Source organism: Mesocricetus auratus, unplaced genomic scaffold (assembly GCF_017639785.1).
Source record: "Mesocricetus auratus isolate SY011 unplaced genomic scaffold, BCM_Maur_2.0 Super-Scaffold_15014, whole genome shotgun sequence".
Lineage (NCBI taxonomy): Eukaryota > Metazoa > Chordata > Mammalia > Rodentia > Cricetidae > Mesocricetus > Mesocricetus auratus.
This window is the reverse complement of record NW_024429186.1, coordinates 45758180-45778734: the sequence shown is the minus strand read 5'-3', so window position 1 is coordinate 45778734 and position 20555 is coordinate 45758180. Positions and strand designations below refer to the sequence as shown.

Genomic DNA, 20555 nt, shown 5'->3' with positions numbered 1-20555 from the left:
GTTTTTATTTTCTTTCTTTCTTTCTTTCTTTTTTTTTTTTTTTTTTTTTGGTTTTTCGAGACGGGGTTTTTCTGTATTGTTTTGGAGGCTGTCCTGGAACTAGCTCTGTAGACCAGGCTGGCCTTGAACTCACAGAGATCTGCCTTCCTCTGCCTCTGCTTCCCGAGTGCTGGAATTAAAGGCATGCACCACAACCGCCTGGCTCTGTCTTAGTTTTTCAAGACAGGGTTTTACTATATATACCTGGTTGTCCTGGAACTCACTGTGTAGACAAGGCTGGCCTTGAATTCACAGAGATCCACCTGCCTCTGCCTCCTGAGTGCTAGGATTAGAGGTTGCATCAGCACTGCCCAACTAAGAATTTTAATGACTAATACTATGAAGTCATCTTGTGTTGATCCTCCTTTCTTCTGACTACTGCTGGTCATTGTGGAGGCAATGACCTTGGAGACGGCAGAAATATTGGTGAGAAGAATTATATGTTAAATTTGTGTAAGAGTTTGTCTTTAAAAAGTAAATGTGTCATTATCTTGTGACATGGTATAAAACTCCAAAAAATGTCCTACTTGAGTTCTGTAGCCCTTGTTTGCTCGAATTAGAGAGTGAGAGCCTGAACAAATAAAACTCATTGGTTGCCAGGCAGACCACATCATTCTGCTCAGGTAGAGAACTGTTCCTGCAATGCTGCTCAACAAGCATAGACTGAACACCTACAGTGAGCCAGGTACCAGTGTCAACAAAGATGAAGACTGCATAGTTCCTGCCCTCAGGGAGCATCGTACATTTGAAGAAGAAGGAAAAATAGATTACTCCAACTGCAGGTGCCAAGTGACGCAGCCAGCAAATTTAGAAACATTTCATGAAGAGTGTGACAATAGAGCCAAGCCCATTGAGTTCTGAGAGACTGGTAAGACTTAGCCAAACTATGAAAGTCTTGAACTCCAGAGAGAAGACAACAGAAGTGAGATTGGGACACAGGTGGAGAAATGGCACACTCTAGGATTACCCTTCTAGAGATGGAGGAGACTTTAGCTTACTTACGATTTGGAGGGCAAGACTTGGTCCTGAAGAAGAGATTCAATACACGGAAGATACGGGTAAAAAGAGCATAGGCAGAGCGTGTTTGCCGCAGAGCAGGGGCTGCCTGGGGAAGGAAGCAGAGCAGGGTGAGTCTGGATACAGAGCAGCTTGGAGAGGACTCGGGGATGAGGTGGCTGTGCTTTACGGCCATACATCTTCTGGTGAATTATAAAGTGTTGTTATTTGTTGAAAGACATAGTTTAGTCCTCAGCTATACACTGAAATTATCTTGTGATCTTAATTAAAAAATCAATGCTTGGGCCAGCGAAATGACTCGGCAGAGGCCACCAAGCCTGATGACCCGAGTTTTATCTCCAGGATATCCACATTGGAAGAAGAGAACTCACTCCCATGAGCTGTCCCCTGATCTCCACATACAAATAAGAGTAATTTTAAAAGAATGATGCTTAGATCTGATGCCAGTGGATTCAATTTAGTTTATCTTGGGTAACAACCTAGGAAAGAACTTTTTAAAGGGCTTGGGGTGATTTGACTAAGATGTTAAAAATTAGAACTACTGATTTAAATTTAAGGGATTGGGAGTGCAACGGAGGTTTGGTATCGATGCTCAGGGAGGTGGGTGATGAGAAAAGGAACAGGGCATAGGTAATGTAAACCATGAGTCAACCTCAAAGACATAGTAAGTCTTGGGATAACAAATGTGGAAGATCCCCAATGTACACGGTAGCAATACTATACCAGCAGAGTTTCAAAGTGGGCTTTGATGGTTACTAAGGTAGTGGTAGAAAAGGACACACATATAGAGGCATGAGTAGCCAAGTCATTTCCATTCAGTCTAGGCCACGCTCAGAAATGCTGAGACAGGAAGCTGCCCAGGCCAATCCCACCACAATCCCATATCTGGGCTAGTAGATGTTCTACCAAACAGGACTCTGGGTCAGAAAGAGAAGCGAGTAAATAAGCCACAAAGAGATGCAAAGGAACCAGCTACCCCACTACCTACATTATTAGCTGCTGAATAACCTAGAGGTGGTTTGTGTGTACTTACTGTAAGTACGTATGATGTCGTAACATCAAGAACTGCATAGTATCCTCACCTCCTTTTGGTCATGAAATAAAGCAACAGGACCTGTTTATGATGAGTCTGACTTTCCCAAGTGTCACAGAAGCCACACTCAAACCTTAGGAGGGCTCTGTGGTAGCCCTCTTGCATTCCTGGGGACAGGCACACTGCTCTTAACTAAAGCAGTGACTTCCTATTGAACTGCTTTGCATTGTACACAGTGAGTCATTGTTCTGGCAGAAGTCCCTGCTCTCCACACACATTCTGACCTACCTTTGGAATGTGGGAACACTGACCTTATATTTGATAGCCTGACAGAAAAGTGGCTCCATCAGAGATCTCATGACTGGACAGCAGACAGACAGAGGGAAAGGAAGAGAAGGGGAGGAGGAGGGAGCAGGAAGAGGTAGGTAGGAGTCAGAGAGAGAAAAAGGGAACGCTGGTAAAGACAGGCCTGGAGTTATTCTATAACCTGGAATATTGCTCAATATGGGAAATCTAACTATGCAATGCTCAGTGTGTCACAACTACACTTCAGTGGGATAACCAACAGGAATATGCATTATATTATGACATATATTTAAATAGACCTACTACTGCATGTATGCCTGAGACCTTGGGTTAGTTATTTAAGCTCTCTCTATACGTCTAGCTTCCCTATGTGTAAAAAACAGTCTGGAGTGGTGGTGCATACCTTTGATCCCAGTATTTGATAGGCAGAAGCAAGTGGGTCTTTATGAGTTTGAGGCCAGCCTGGTCTACAGAGTGGGTTCTAGGATAGCCAGGGCTATGTCTCAAAATCAAATAAACAAACAAACACCGACATGGATAGATAAACCATTGCCAACTTTATGGAGTTGCTGGAAGGACTGCATGGTTAGACAGACCTGGAACATAGGCACAACAAACTCTTTAGAGAGGATTCTCAATGTTTCAGACACAAAGAAATTACTTCAGAGCTGGGTGGTGGTTATGGCACCCCTTTAATCTTGAGGACTTGGGAGAAGAGGTGGGCAGACCTCTGTGAGTTCGAGTCCAAATTGATCTCCAGAGAGAGTTCCAGGACAGGCTCCAAAGCTACACAGAGAAACCCTGTCTCAAAAAACAAAACAGAACAAAACATTGTTTCAGAAATGTATGTCTTAAGTGACAGAGGTGTCAGCTATGCTGATATGATCATTTTATATTATATTCTTAACACTGAACTGCTACACTAGACCTCATAATTATTATTAATTCCTGTGTCAGTTAACATATATTAGCAAATATAAGAGAGCAATAATAGCCATTGTTATTGTTATTTCCTGTGTGCTGAATTTGAGAAACTTAAACCCCCTTTTCTCACTTCTTATACTTGTGAAGATCTGTCTTATTAGTTATCAAAGAACAAAAATCACCTGGTGATTTTGTAAGTGAATTTAGTGATATTAGGATAGTCATGCTTGTTAGACTAACACATGCAACTTTCAAATGCATGACATTAATTATCTACTTTTCCTAAGAAATTGATAGGACATTTATTATATGCCTACATTGAGTTGAAACATACAAGGTGTTTGGAGACCATGCATAAAATTATATATAATATAAAGACAACAACAAAATATGTTAGTGTGGTATAGTACATTAAAATATAATATACACATTTGCAAGAGGTTTTTGAGACAGCTCTGACTGTCTTGGAAATCACTATGTAGAACTAGGACTCACAGTGATCCACCTGCCTCTACCTTCCAAGTGCTGGGATTAAAGGAGTGTGTCACCACTGCTTGGCCAATGCAAGAGGTTTTTGCTGTTGTTGCTTTAACATTTAATTACTTTTATTTTATGTGTATGAGTGTTTTGCCTATATATGTGTATGTGTATCACACTTGTGCAGTGCCTCCATAGAGGTCAGAAGAGGGAGTTGGATGCCCTGGAACTGGAGTTACAGACAGTTGTGAGCTGCTATGGGAATTGAACCCAGGTCCTTTGAAAAACAACTAGTATTCTTAACCCCCTGCACCATTTCTCCAGCCTACATTGGTAAGACTTTTAAAGACAGGACCAAGTGTTGCATTTTAGAGTAATCATTACATTCTCTGGGTTCCATTATTTTGCTTACACAAGCGTGGGTACAAGAGTTCTCTGGAAATTTATATTCAGTGAAGACCTGAGGGTAGAAAGAAACCTGTATTGTACAAACTTAGATGTGGTTCAGGGTGAAAAGGAAGCAAAGGAAATGTTTTGGATATTAAAGAAGGCCAAGGTGACTAGGGTTTAGAGAGTCTGTGGAGAATTGAAAGAGATTGAGATCTACATTCAGGGATCTAGGAGCAGGGGTCCATTTGCTTATGTCTCCTTCCAACACCCCCTCTGGTCATTGCGAGCAATGCAGATTAGAGAGGCAAGGACAGAAGCCTATTGGGGGGCTGGGGGTGAGTGTCTCCTGCTCCCCCAGACTCAGTGGTGACTTAGGAAGAATGGAGGTGGAGAGAGAACTAGGCAGAGTCAAAACACTGAACTGAAACTGGCAGTCTCCGTGGCAGGTTGAATAGAACATGAATACTGAAGGGTGTTATATAAGAAGGACTCCTAGGGATCCCCTGTGGAGGGCCTCACCCTCCCTGGGGAATGGTATGGGGATTGGGTGGGGGGCTGGAGGGACTGGTGGAGGGGCAAGGGAGGAGGGGTGGGAGAGGGAGCTGGGATTGACATGTGAAGCAAGCATGTTTCTAATTTAAATAAAAAATATTTTGGGGAAAAGAAATGAAAAAAATGAACAACACACACACACACACCCCTGGGGCTTGCAGTCACAGCTCAGAGGTAGACTATTGTCTAGCACATGCAAGGATCTGGATTCAGACCCTATTTCTGTAAAAAACAGAGATAATGACACCCAGCTCTCTAGTCCCAGGTGATGGATAGATGGTGCTACCACTGGCAGAAATAATGAAATCTACAGGAGGAATGGACTCAGTAGGGAAGATGATGCTGTGGTATCTACTTTCAGAATCATGTAATCAAAATGGAAGCAATTTTATTCCATTGCATTAAGCAAAATGTTATAGCATAATTACAAACGTATTTTACAACAAATTGACAGTTGCATCTATTGTGAAATATATATGTATGTGCATATATGCATGCATACATACACATGCATTTATAATATTAAATAAGTCCAGATGATTCTTGGACTCCCTATGCATAAGGAATTTCAAGTGAGACAAGATCTCCATGGATCATTCAGAGGTTTTGAATTGCCTCGACTGTTCATTCGCATTTGAACCTGCTGTTCTGGACTCCTCAGATATTTCTCATGACATAAGTTTCACACTAACTGTTCTGAATTTGATAAAAACAAAGAGTCTTGCTGTGTATATATTAAAACAGGGATTTAAACCTGTGGGAAAATTGAGCAATATGAAGAAACACTTATTTTTCATAAATCATAGGAGGTCAGAGTAAAGCTTCTTACTAACCAACAGTGTCCCTAATATAAAAATTTACCCCTGGATGATATGACAGATGGGGAGCAGAGGGGGAATGGAGTGGGGGGCTGGGGACTGGTGGGGGGTGGCGAGAGAAGAGGGGAGGGAGAGGGAGCTGGGAGTGACATGTGAAGCAGGTTTGCTTCTAATTTAAATAAAAATAAATTTAAAAAAGAATTTATTGTAGATGGATGTTTACTAAGTAACTGAGCTAGAATTTGAGGAGTGGGGGAATAGAAGGAGGAGAGAGGAGAAGAGAGGACAGGAGAGGAGAAAAGCATCCTGGGTTTCCCCTCTAACAAATCCAAGGTCAGGATATAAAGGAAAATGTGCCATTTGGAAACATGATAAATACGACAAGAAGGATCTCTTCTCAGAACCCCATAAAGCAAGCTCCCTGCCTCCCCGACCTCACAGAGCCACCCCTACTATTTCTAAAGTTCTGGAGAGAGAGTGGACTCAGATGCCACCCCACACTCAGAGCACCCAGGTTTATAGCATGAACAGGGCATGATCAGAACCCGAGACACAGATCCATGCAGATGTTTGGGAAGCTTCATGTTTCCTAGCAGCTGACCCTACCAAAACTATCTCAGCTACATTGTGTATTTTCTGGAATATCTGAAATAGCTCAACAGCTGGATTCCATGTGTTTTCTTGAGGGGTTTAATATTACTCCATTAAAAAACAAGTTGGAAGAAAAGAAAGATGAACTTGAATAGCCAAGGCCATTCCTCGTGGTGACTGTCCACGCTGTCCTGTAGTGTCTTCGATGTTCTTTTCACATTCGGTGTGCCCAGCTTTGCCTGATAAGCTATTCACCTCTGTGAGCCCCCAGGTCTCTCGTTTGCAAAATGAAGCAACTGGATTAAATGGTCTACGTGAGATCTTTCTGCGGCTTTAGTGCTCTCCTGGAACGAAGAGTTCAAACCATGGGAACTGGCTTGACCGCTCTGTGGAGGTCATCCAAACCTGATTTCCACTCAGTTTGGTTTGTGCACTCCACTTTTAAACTGGCCTGGGAACATCTCTAAAAATTACAACTGGATGAAATAAATCCATCAAGGGCAGCTAATTAGCAGGAGTACAGATGCCAGGAGTAGCTAACCAAGGGAGCTCTTCGAGAGAATAGGGAAATGACTCTCCCCAGACCGCAAGAAACGTTCCACCGATTTGGCACATGTATGGGGGCTGGGTGCCAGAACGAAGGGCAGAGGGGTGATGACTGTGTCTCTTTCTCTGAGAAAGTATGATTCCCAAGTGTCTCCCAAATGAGAGAGGTCTGATTGTCCTGTACCCTTCTGGTCAAAAAGAAGTTAAGCTATCCCAGTCACACTGGGCCCCTAACACGGACTCCCACAACCTGGGCCCAAAACCATCATTTCTATTGATCCCTAGGGATGCTTTTTCTGGGAAACTCCTCTCTCCATGAGCCTTTTGGTGTTGAATATTTTCCCCCTTGCTGAATAGTTGCAGTCCTGTCTCTTCAGGATCTGCCAAGACAGAACAATGCCAGACTCATACCTCTGCTGCCACGATGGGCCTGAGTTGTCTTCAGGGCCCCACGTATGAAGAATGAGTGACTACAGTCCTATAGAGGACCTATGGACCCGGGTCCTCAAGCCATGCTGCAGACCTATGATGCTGACACGAGCTTTCCGGAGCTGAGCAGTGCTCCCACACGTGTCTCCGAGTTCTGATGCTTCTGGAGATGGCCTCTGAGTCAGAATAGGAACTTGAGGAAGATGCAGCACCTCAGCCAGCTGGCTTGCCAGTTGATGGAATCAACCCTGTTTGCTGCCATGGGGCTTTCACATCGCCACATTCCAGGGCTGCAGTATAATTTACTTTAAACACAGAGTGGCATTTAACCACGCCACTGTTTATGTATCCAAATCAGCACTCAAAGGAAACTGCCTTTTAAGCCTTAACTTTTTGAAGTTCCTCGGCCCACATGTGACTTTGGCAGCCTGGTTATTTGTGCTCGATGGGGTGACTCAAAAGCTCTAAGCGTGGATTGGATGTGTAGCCTCCCCTGGAGAACTGCCCTGCTATTCTCACTGATCCAACTTTGCATGGGGCTACAGGCTTTAAGAACTTGGGACTAATAGCCAAAGCCTTGAGATTAATAGCCAAAGCCTTGAGACTAATAGCCAAAGCTTTGAAATTAATAGCCAAAGCCTTGAAATTAATAGCCAAAGCCTTGAGACTAATAGCCAAAGCCTTGAGACTAGTAGCCAAAGCCTTGAGACTAGTAGCCAAAGCCTTGAGACTAATAGCCAAAGCCTTGAGACTAGTAGCCAAAGCCTTGAGACTAGTAGCCAAAGCCTTGAGACTAGTAGCCAAAGCCTTGAGACTAATAGCCAAAGCCTTGAGACTAATAGCCAAAGCCTTGAGACTAATAGCCAAAGCCTTGAGACTAGTAGCCAAAGCCTTGAGACTAATAGCCAAAGCCTTGAGACTAGTAGCCAAAGCCTTGAGACTAATAGCCAAAGCCTTGAGACTAATAGCCAAAGCCTTGAGACTAGTAGCCAAAACCTTTCCTGCTTGTTTCTGAGTTGCTCTTGTGCCACCCACCAAGGCCAAGTGACCCCTGGGATCAACTTCTTCAGGGCCAAGGCACTTCCAGAAGACCTGTTTCATGCAAACGAGCTTCTGAAGAGACCTGAATGTCTGGTTGCTCCACCCTGCAGGCTGTTCCGGAAGATGGGTAGATGAGGCCATGATGGGGTAACTCTACTGGGTTAGCTGCTGCTATTCCTCACTGTGTCTGTGATCTCTAAATGAAAAGAAGCCATCCAGCAATGACTGGTTTCAAACCACTGGCTTAAATATGTGTTATTTGGAAACAGTAACTTCTAAGAGTAAAGAGAACCTATAACAGAATCCTTCTTGCAACCCACTGTAAGTAGGTCAATATGATTACCCCCACTTTAAGGTTGGGAAACAGATTCTACTAGGCACAGCTTAGGCAGAAAGCCAGCAGAGGTGCTAAAGTTAGAACTGAAAAAGCTTCCTATCTGGGTCAAGCTCATGTTGTCACAGAGGAGATCAATGCAAAGAGGATGACCATATCAAGAATCATGTAAAACAGGGCTTTTTTTTTTTAGAACACAGCAGGAATCAATTGCCACAACTAAACAGCACAGTTTATCTGGCAACCAACACTTAGTGTTTCTCCTGTAAGCTTTGCCATTGGAAGCATATCTGGGTGACTTGAGAGGTCAATGGACTATACGGCTCAGGTCATTCAGTTGTGAGAGACTGAGTGCTGTGCTGGCCATGCCTGGAATAGGGAGGGGACAGAAAGATTGCAGTTGGGAAGAATTCTTATGGAAAAGCATTTCCGGGCACTTACCTTTGATAAAGTCTCATGTAGGCAACCTTTCAGATTTCATTCATCGCCCTAAGTAATTATTCATTTGGTGGTTCACTCTGCATGCATGATTTCACTCCTCCACCTAGAAATCAGTTTGGGGCTAGAGAGATGGTTCAGTGGTTGAGAGCATGTGGCTGCTCTTCCAGAGGAGCCAAGTTTGGTTGCCAGCTTCCATGTCAGATGGCTCACAGTCACCAGAAATTTCAGCTCTAAGGGATCTGATGCTCTCTTCTGGCCTCCATGGGACCCACACATGCATAGTATATAGTCACACTCACATGGACACACACATATACAGATAAAATTAAGGCAAATCTTAAAAAAAAGTCACCCCTCCACACACATCCCTCCTACTTGCCACCCCAATTGCATAAGCTTCCGGCTCCACACCTGCTCGAGGACACCTGCTTAGGTGGGGATGGTCTGAAGAGACAGGAGCAGGCAGCGCCATCCCAAGGGGGACAAATCAGGCAACTGCTCACTGCACCATATCTATAATGGTGAAAGTAGGAGGAGATGATCACCCAAGAAAGCTCTAGAAATGCAAGCAAATCTCTCAGCTCCAACTGGGGCTCACAGCTGAAGATACAAACACAGCAGTGGTCCTTGGTTATAGGATGAAAACTGCCCAGTGGTCCAGCCTTTCCTGCATCCAGTGCTCGTGTTACTTCCTGCCCTGGCACTTCACTTGGCATCAACCCCTAGTCAGATCAGATATTCACACACACACACACACACACACACACACACACACACACACTCAATGTAGCTTCCAGTGATTGGTCCTTGTTTGCAGAACCCCCAAATTCAGTCCCCAAAACCAATCTCTGAGAGTCCTTCAGTCTAGTTCTTCCTCAGTACAAATTCACTTTTTGGCTTTGTTAGTTAACATTAACATCTTCAGTTGGCTTGACTACACAGTGAAAATAAAGAATACCTGCTCCTCAAAAAAAAAAAGAGTGAAATCAAAATAGTTACATGTTTATTTACTTACACAAAGCCTTGTAATAATATTGTTGGGATGCCCTATTGGTCAGAGGTTACAGTCTACCATGGTCTGGAAGCTCTCTCAGTGCTAGGTGCAAGATGGAGGTCTCCTTCCCCATCAGCGGAAGTTTCCTGCTCTCTACCTAACCTTATTTGGAGTATGTCTCTAGGCCAGGAGGCCTACTTATCTCTAGTGTGACCCTTGATACAGCTTCCTCCGGGAGCCTTCCCCCTGCTGTGACATATGGTAATCAGACTTCATATTAGGAGCATTGCTATAGGACCCAGCTGGCACATACAGAGCCTTATGACAGGAGCATCCTGCTTAATGCAAATTAGTTGATCCCCCAGCCACTGTCCCCAGTCTTTGTATCACCCCTCACTCTGGAAAAAAGCTGAGCTGTATCACTGAAGCAATCTCCTGGAAGGCTATTTCCATTTTACCACAGGTCAGACAAGGCCCTGCTTGTCACTTCTGCTCTCTTTGCCCTCATGGCCTGGTGGCCAACTGACCATGAAGAAGGAAGGAACCCATATAATATAGCTGCTTAAGCTGGCCTTGAATTTCCAGGTGCTAGGATCTAGGTGCCACTAAGCCAGAAGAGAACTTAGAGTGACTGGCCTCAATCCACAAGTGAAGGCAATAATTTGGCATATGGAACGAAGGGATGACTAGATTGGTATTAAAGAAAACAAAAATGGTTCAGGTGCAAGTTCTGCTCGTGTTTTAGGAAATGAAACCAGATTCTCATACTGTGGAATCTTTGTCTCAGTGGATCAGTCAGCCCTCCTCATGTTTCCTCATAGTCAACCAAGGATATGGCCTTAACGGGGACCCTTGAACTCTGCATGCCCAAACACCCAGAGATAGTAGGTTACTAACACTAGACCCCTGATGGGTCACTCCAACGCTGGAGTTCCATAAGTCCCTCAGCCCCTCCCAGCTCTGTCAATGACTTTTGCCAGGTCGCGTGCACTTCCTCTGTTTCCTCTACTGACAAAGCCCCATCACGTCTTTTTAGTTGGGGTGACTTCCCATCATCCTTTTCCTTTCCCAGATACATTCTGCCCATTTTGGCTGCGGGTCATCGTGAGCACCTTGTTCCCAGTCCTGGCCCAGCTGAGGAGCCAGACTAACTCCCTGGTCTCTTTCACTAGACTTCGAGCAATCTAAGCATAGAGACCACAAGTGATTCTGGGTAAAGGAAGGAGTGAATGAAGACAACACGGCAATTCACAGCACACGTAAGGCGGGATCTGTGGTTTGGTAAAGACGCAGAAATTTTCCCATAGACTTCGTCCTTCCATTTCTCGGCTGGGAACGCCTTGTGGCTAGTACTTTGTTCTTCCGTTTTTTGGCTGGGATACCTTGTGGCTAGTACCAGTTAAACAGTGGAGTATAGGAAGAAATCAAGTGTGCTGGAGACTCTGAGTAACATAAACGGTAAACTGAACTTGTCGGTTTTGCAACTGTCCCCTGTTCATTCCTAGTTTTTAATATTGTTGCTTTTCTAATAGTGAGATGACTAGTAGGGGAAGTACACATGAGTGTATCATTGTAGTACAGAACGTGTGTGTGTGTGTGTGTGTGTGTGTGTATGTGTGTGTGTGTGTTCTGTCTCTATGTCTTTCATGAAGTGAACAGTGCTAGGCTTTTTTTAGCCAGTGGATCAGAGCATCTACAGCTGCTTTCTGCTCAGGAGCCCACGAGGATGTTTTCCACTTACCTTTCCACTTAACCTCAATGCTGAGACAGCTAAACATCAGAACCAAATCTTTTATGCTGCACAAGTTAGTAAAATGAATTTTTAAAAATCCAAATTGGAGCTAAGGGAGGTTGGAAATTTTGTCTGGGATGCTAACTTGCCTATTTAATACTAATCTTAAATGACGGTTCAGCCCAATCTTGTACAAATTTAAAACTGTGTAATTAAATGCATTAGAAAGCTTTTAAATGATCAAGGTAGGAGAAAAAAATTATAATGATAATAAAAGTTACATTGTACAGCTTGAAACCTAGAAAGACAGTTAACAGCAGGCTCTCTTGATAGCTAGAAGAGTCAACATTATCATGATTCTATAGCACCATCATTGACTGCCTGCTCTGTCTCAGGCATAATGTGAGGTTGGAGGGAAAACTTCACCAGCAAAATTGATGGTTAGAACTTGCGTGTTAGCGGCAGAAATGAGAGGGCCCTATACCTTTCTTAGCTACAAATGAACTCAGGAGAGGTTGAATAATTTCTATTGTTTGCATTTTTAGAGACTCAGTGAAACAAAAACTGAAAACAGGACCTAGTATTTCGAGTATTTGTAAGCCTGTATTTGTCACATGGCCCATTTGGAATTCCCCTTTTCTTTCTTTCTTTTTTTTTAACACAATGGTTTGAAAACAGGCATATTCTAGAGAGGGTAGAAAGCAGTGCCTGTACAACACTTGCCTAAGCTTTGGAACTGAATTCATTCAGCGTCACATATAGCTATTATTAAGTATGTATTCATATACAGATTTTTGTTAAGTGTGTGTGTGTGTGTGTGTGTGTGTGTGTGTGTGTGTGTGTGTGTGTGCTGTTGCCATGGTAGAGGCGTGAGGATTCTCAGATGGTAACCAGCAGGTCCTGTGCCTTCTATAAAGAGGTGCTGGACCAAATGGCAGTTGTTTGTGCACCAAGTTCTGGATAGCAACTAATCTCTTCTGCACCAGTTTGCCAGATAGATGAATGTGGTCTTGAGGTGTTTCTTATTCAGGGAAATAAAGTTATTGAGTAACATTATTTGCACTGGGAAGGAGAGAACCAAGGGGCAGGGACACAGGAAAGGCTGCATTTGTGGCAAGCTTGCTCCTGTGTTTTTTCTCTTCATCATTAGGATTTGGACTAGGGTTTTCTGCACAGTGACGGCAGCACTAGTCATATCTTCATAAGGAAAAGGTTCCAGGGATGTAGTTCTGCCAACCACTCACTCACTGTCAGGATCCATCATTCTCCCCAAGCTACTCTAGTCTGATGTTGAATTAAGACAAAGAGCTCTAAGATGCATTAAAGGGATATCTTAAAGGAATTCGCAAATCAAGTATTCACCTTGAGTCAAATGACCAGTTTGGGTTACTTAAAATATGCAGAGATGCACTGTGGGATAATGGTCTTCATCTCCAATCCTTTGTCTTTCTGCTGTGAGGCAGAAGCCAAAACCTTTTAATTAGATGTAAGCCAAACAAAGCTGTTTCTTTACTAGTTCTAATTACCTGGTGCCCTCAATACAAATGGCCCTTTCCTTTTCAGTTGCACTAGTGACTGCCAGCAAAGGAAGAGTCTGAAGGTTGACTTGCGAACCTACAGCTGGGTCATGGGTAAGTGCACTGGTTAAGATAGTCTGAACTGGGGAGGAATTGGTGAAGTGCTAAGACAGGGTAGGGGTTGGGAGGAGGATACACTCAAGAACAGAGATCTACAAAGAGGCACCTTGCTGCCTACTCTTCTCCAAGGGTCACATTTCTTTGTCCTCTCATCGTCTCCCATCTACAATGAGGGTGACTTGTTTAGTCAGACAATAATCATCGTGAGATTTGGTTAGATGTAGTGGGTAATGACAATGGGCAATGGCTTTAGGGTTGGAAACACCTAGGATTGAATCCTGGTTGTGCTATCAGCTATCATCCTTGAGCAGAGACCCTCTGCAGTTCTCATTTCTCTTGTCTGTAAAATGGGAATAATTGTTGTATCTACTTTATTAGGAACATTGTGAAGATTAAGCAAGGTGCTGGGGCCATCATGACTGCTTAATAATTATCAACTATAATTTCCAAAGCACTATAAGCTTCTTATAGTAAAAGACTCTCATAGTGCAAAATCCCAATTATTTAGCTGCCAGGTAGGCTTGCGGGACCTTTTCAACTTTAAGTAGGCTTTAAGTAGGCTTCATTTGTATGCCAAATGGGCTGATACTTAGATGACTCACACTCTCTGACTATTCTTTACATGTCTTTGGAACTGCACCCATGTGGGTTGGGAATGTAGCTCTGCAGTAGAGCACTTGCCTCACATGTACAAGGCCTTGGCTTTAACACCCAGCACAGCAAACAAACAAACAAAATCTTGCACCCGGAAGTGCTGTGTGCATCTACCAGCATGGCCAGAGCTCAGGCTATCTTAATCGTACTTGGAAGGACCGAGACTGGGCCGGGTGTGGTGGTGTGGATACCTTTAATGCCGGCATTTGTGAGGTAGAGGCAGCAAGGTCTCTTCTGTGAGTTTCAGGACATCCAGGGATACACAGGGAGATCCTGCTTCAAAAAAAAAAAGTGAGAGTAGATGAAGTTGAAAGAAGGCATTATTAAACAATCCAGTCCTGGGCTAGATTTCATTAATTATTCTTTGAAATTGTCAACCATATTTATTTCCTACTGTAACATTAATCACAAATGAACAGTCCCAGCTTAGGCATAAGTTTGTAAGACCTAGAAAGACATTTTATAAGCTTCAAATGTGGCACACAGGGACTAAGCCTTGTCAGAAAGATCTCTCCTGATGAGACATGTGGGATACAGGTGGCTGAGGAGCAACAGAGGAAAAAGCATGGACCACTGGAGACCATGATAAATCAAGCCAAATCAAAAGGAGGAGAGCACAGATAGAGGTTGCAGGGCCAAGACAGGAAGTTTCAGATGGGGGTGTTGGGTGCCAGATGCAGGCCATGTGGCACCTGCCTGGCCATCTCCATGGCTGCTGTTAAAGACCAGAAGTGGCTTCTGACCTGCTCCCTGTTTCCCCGTGTCCTTTCTTTGGCTGTGTTACCAATCAACTTGTTTCTCTGTCAGCTATAGAATGTCTACAAGACCGAGACTGTTGGTTTCCAGGAATACATAATCATGAGATTCTGCACTACCATGATTGCTGCATTTGATAAGAGAGCATTATGAATTATATAGTAATAAGACATTCTGAACGACTTGAAGTATAATTGCAAGATCATAAATTTTACACACGGAAATGTTCTAGCAACTTTTTAAGAGTTGTATAATCATCACCACAATCCAGTTTGGGAATAATTCCAACATCCCCCAGATAAGTTCCAGGATTGTTTTCTAGTCAGTCCTGTCTCTTACCCCAAGCCACAGGCAGTCTCTAAACACTTTGTTTCCATTGATTTCCCATTTAATGGGATCATGTAGTCTGTCTTTTATATCTCCCTCCCTTCACTGAGAATGATGACTTTAAAGTCCATCCACGAAGTGTCAGCCATCTGTTCCTTTAATTCTGAATAGATTTCCCTTTCCCTGCACCAAGTCATTTCCAATTGACATTGTTAACAATGCTAAGATACTTACACACACCAGGTGATGGTGGCGAACACCTTTAATCCCAGCGCTCAGGAGGCAGAGGCAGGCGGATCTCTGTGCGTTCAGGGCAAGTTTGGTCTGCAGAATAAGTTCCAGGACAGCCAGGGATTCACAGAGAAACCCTGTCTTGAGGGTGAGGGTGGGGGGGGATACTTGTACACGTCTTGGAGTGGATATGTTTTCATTTCTCTTTATTCCCAAGAGCAGAATGGCTGGGTGATATCATAAGTTTAACTTGTTAAGAAACTGCCAAGTTGCATTGTGGAATGAAAAGAATTCCCCATTCCAACTAGCCTTGTACGAGGGTTCCAGTTGCTTCACAGCTTTGCATGTCCTAATGTCTGTCTGTTAAATGATACTTGGGCTGCGGTATCACAAGCATGTAAAGTGACACACATCCATTCATCAACTTGGAACCACACAGGTAGAAATGGTGTGTTTGTTTAGTGAGACCCAGAGCTGGTAGCAGATGCTGGAATGAGGTACAGGAGGCAAGCCCTTTTCCCCCAGCCAATCAGGCAGTTGCTTTTCTGCTTGCCCTGTTTCCACAAACTGAGACAGGACCTTTTAGGAGAAGCCTCCCATAGCCTGTGTTGTTATTTCAAAGAAAACAAACAGAATCAAGGAAATGTTTGTTCTTGATTTTCTTCTCAAAATGATGGGATTGGATGGAAGTTTTACATGCTGGTGGGGGTGGGGAGCAAAGGGATGCAGTATTCATTAACTGCCCACGTGCCAGATGTGAGATGAACATTTCCATATTCTACTTCTCAAAACTTAAAATCCTTAAGTTTTATAATCATCATCCTACAAGTGAAGAAACGCACACACACAGAGGGTAAGTAAATCACAGACAGCGAGTAAAGCTAAGATTCAAGCCTCCGTCATTAAGTTCTAAGCTAGATTTCACTATGCCAAGAACAAACAAACAAGGCAGGACAACTTAGCTATCGGAGGGATTTTAATGGAAAGCACACATAACTCCATCTCCGAGCTTTTCAACTGCCAATCATTAACCCCCTGTGTGCAGCAATTATCTTGTGGTGCGGGGCTTCTCACTTCCACACTCTGGTGCAATGTATGATGCAGAGTTCAAACCCTGGAGACTGAGAGTCCAGCTGGCAGCCCCAGGGGGAACGTGGAGGAGTGGGATTCCTGATTGCTGAACAGACATTTTCCTTTTTCTCCTGGCTAAGAAAAGGTTGTTCATTCTCAGTACTTGCCTAGTTAGTGCAGAGAAAATCCACAGTCATTTTTACCACCTAAAGTGAGAAACAGAGAGGCTCCAGAATTAAACTGGTACATTTTTTGAGTAATAGTTCTGCTTCCCTCGGGTAAGAGGAATTTTTACTGATGTCACTGCCACCCACGACCACCTGGCATCTCTGCGTGGTGGCTCTAGAAGAGGGTACAGGAGGGATGTTTTGCATGGAAGACGCTATGGGGCCCTCTCTGGGAGAAGTCATCCATTATCTGTAGGCTGTCTAGTTTCACTGGCTCTCCTATTCCCTACAGACTCAAGGTAGGGACTGTTCGCGCTTAGTTTGGAATTGTGAGACAAGGGACAGAAGATGAGAATATGAATCATATATTAGGAAGTGACTTTTTCTAGTTATTACAGCCTACACAAACTTTAGTAATTGAGGATTACTTTCATGTTTAGCAACTAAGAGCTAAACATTGTTCCTTGGCTCATCTCGTATACTTAACAACTTGTAGCTTCTAAACTACTAGTTAACACCTGGGCCCTAGGGGTAAGAGGAAGAACTGGAGAGAAACTTCAAGTTGTTCTGATGAACCAACTGTGAAGTTAATAAAGACGGCAACGTGCCATAGATCAACCTGCTCCCAAACTGTGTTCCAGGAGATGATCTGCATTGGCTAGCCCGCCCCAACTCCATTAAAAGTTTGAGGAACACCAAGTAAATGTCTTTGTTGAGTACCAAAGGATACACATTATTGACTCTTGAACCAACTCTCCAGACCCCATGATAAAGTTTAAATGCCATTTATTAGCCCTAAATCTAAGAAATCAAATTCACTGGATCTTGAGTTATAGGGAGTCTGTTTTTATTCTATCTTTTCCTCCTCTCCTTCTCTCTTTCCATACTTCCAGGGTTTCCTATTTGGAAAGCTGAGGTGCAGGTTGCCTCCAGACTGTTACAGGTTTCATATATGTATCCAGTCATCACAGTCTGGGCCCACATCAGGAGCCCACCAAGCAGTGATGTCAGTGTGAGAGCTAGCCAGGATATAACAAAAAGCCTATCTAGTATCCAGATGTGCAGAGTGAGGTGGCAGATGCGAGCTCACAGATCAACCATCTCACTAAACAAGGAGATTTAACTGATTAGTTCCGATGTGTTTGCTGTTTGCCGTACAAACACTGCTGTGCATCTTTGAATTAAAAAATGAGAAAGCAAGCAATTATTTGCCTTAATTAGAAGGTAACCATAGAATTATAACAAAAAGCAATGTTGTGGTTTTACAAGTAAAGCATGTTAAATCAAATGGTACACATAATAACTCTAACCAGCTTTCACACATGTACCTAAAAAACAAGCTCCTGAGAGGGAACTGGACTGCTTAGAATTGACAGCAGAGTGGTTGTGTATTCCACACAAAGAGAGACTATTGACCTTCACAAGCAGCACTCTGACACACCTTCCTAAATTTTGTGGGATCCCCCACCCCGTTTTATTTTCACATATCTTTAAATTAATGTAGGGGTGGACAGGGAAATTCAGCAGATGCGGTCTGTGCTATGAAATCAATCTTCTGTATTCTTATAAATCTGTATCAACCCTTGGGCCTTGGCCTGTGTGCTCACGGAATCACACGCCTTTGATTCCAGTACTTGGGAGGCAGAGGCAGGCAGATTGTTACACAGAGAATCCCTGTCTCAAAAAGCAATAACAAGACAAAATAAAATCTCTGTATCATCATATTTATAAAATATCAGAGCAGAAGATTTAGAGACTGCCCCCACTGCCACAAGAAGAAAGCACAAAAGCAAAACAAAGAGAGCATGCCTAAGCATAACAGCTTGTGCAGTCTCTGCAAAGTGGGTTTAAAAGAATTAGCGCTGCAGCCTGTGCCATATATGCTCAGTATTATTCAATATATATACATGGGTTGCTTGAGCTTTTCTACATTAAAATGAATATATAGCCACACTGAATATACAAGTACATTTTCCTACAAAGAAATAATGCATAACTATTTCTTTAAAAAGCTTGTCTCTTGCCACCTAAAGTCATATGGTATACCACACATAGTCTTCATACTACACCTTGGGAGAGACACCAGTCTAACTTAAGTGAAGCAAGGATACATATACAGCTCCTTTGCTAAGAGGGGAGATTGGGGGAAAGGATTATGCTGTAATGATGTTTATCTGACCCATACCTAGCATGGTGCCTCAACCATATTCGGTACGCAGTGAGTATCTGCTTGAATAAATGATTGACTGTTTATCGTATCTCCAAGTTATCTCTATTCCCCTACTCCCCAAACCAATTATTTGTCAAGGTGAAGCCTTTAATCAAAGCTCTTAGCCTAAGAAAATTAAGTTGCTGGGCTTGGGCCCTTTTGTAGGAAATGCAAAACTCGTGAAATTCAAGGCTCTTGAGAAATCCAAACACATTTCATTTACCTTTTTTTCCTTTTCTTAAAAACAAAGGAAAATTTTAAAGATTCATTTATTAGCTTTTATCAAAACAAAACAGAAAACCCTAGAGAAAAAAAGTAGAGAATCCTCTCTGGTGAATCTGGAGATGGGTGGTAACTTAATGAAGCTAAGAGTGCAGTAAGGAAGACCAGATAGGCCCTGGTGCACTGGCTGCCCTAACCCAGTAAAGTCACCTAACTGCTTTTAGTGTACAAAATGAAAATGTTCCTTCAGGTCTGAAAACAGTCGGCTCTCCCCTGTTCTTCGAACAGAGACTAGCCTGTGCTTAACGGTAAGCTTAGCTTCTTTGCAAGCACTGTCTAGCAGGAAGTCTGGCTACGACTTGTTCTTAGACCCAGTGACATCAAAAACGATGGGAACCTAGCCATTGCCAAACAAAATCCTTACTCGTCAATAAATGTTCCTGGTTACCCAGATGTGTGTGTGTGTGTGAGTGTGGGTGAAGTACTTTTAGGAAAAAAATCAAATGTTTTCATTACCTTTAATGTTTTAAATACGCTTTTACCATGGGGCAGAATATATTAGCTGTAGAGAATAGAGTCTCTTCCATTAACCACTTGAGTTTGAACTCAGCTTTAATTTCAGGTAGTGACCTCTCCATGCTTCAGGTAAAAATGCTGATTATTAAATTAGAAAGTACTCTCTCCTGAATTTGTTAGGAGACTTAAGAAGTAAATGAAAAAAAATACTTTAGTACCTGATACACAGTGACCAATTGATAATTGACCATTTTCCTATTCCCTTTATCTAGAGAAACAGTATTTTTCCGGCTAAACCACAGAAGTTCTGTTACTTTGGGCTGAGTGTGGTAGGACACACCTGCAATCCCAACACTGTCTAGGTAGACACAGGAGAATCAAGAATTCAACATCTTTCTCTACTATCAGTAGGCAGAAGAGAGAGTTTGAAGCCAGCAGGAGCTACTTGATATCCTGTCTCAAAACAAAACAAAAATACCAAAACCCATTCCTTTTAGGTTGACTAAGCTTTTCATGTTGTCCAGTTTGTATGCCTTCTGTAGAAAGTGGGGAGGGCAGCAGTATGTCACTGACTGACAGCTCTCCCTGCACTATCTGGAGGACCAATGCCTTCTGTCATGAACTGATCTTTGGCTTGGGTCAACTCATCAGCTTACCTAGCTACTTGTTCTGTCTGGCTTTGTACTGTGGCCCATTCTATTTCCGACAGGGAAGTCACTGCATGAAATGCTGGTTTGTGTTGAGGATGGCTCGGAAAGCCCTTCTATTGGCCAACGTCTTGTTGTTTTGGCAAGCTACAAGAGATGCATCTGTTTTTTAAAACTATAAATTGCTACTTAGTATGGTAAGGTCTGGTTTGAGGCCATCGAGGTTAAAATGTAGGACGTGACATCAGAAAACTCTTTCAGTATGACAAGGTCATGTGCTTGTTTACAAGCAAGCTGGAATTCTATGCCCCCCCCCCACGCAGTCAGAGAAGGAAGCAGTAGAGAGTTCATTCCCAAGAGAGCTGGGAAACAACAGTAAGACAGAGGCAGTTGTAGATTGGGAAGAAACGTCCAGATTCATTTGGAACCATAAATACCATAATAGTAAATACAT

The 20555-nt window shown here is 43.1% G+C and overlaps 1 long non-coding RNA gene across 5 annotated transcripts in view; it reads right to left on the bottom strand.

Moving 5' to 3' along the window:
• Nucleotides 1–20555, bottom strand: part of LOC106021348 — a 150817-nt gene that overhangs the window by 117132 nt on the left and 13130 nt on the right. For 4 of the 5 annotated variants that reach the window (XR_005876289.1, XR_005876292.1, XR_005876291.1 and 1 more), the window contains exons 3-4: nt 14147–14228; nt 1042–1144 (exon numbers count right to left, since the gene is read on the bottom strand). This is a non-coding gene — a long non-coding RNA (uncharacterized LOC106021348). Of the gene's footprint in view, nt 1–1041; nt 1145–14146; nt 14232–20555 lie in introns of all 5 variants that reach the window. The other variant, XR_005876290.1, reaches the window with a different exon arrangement.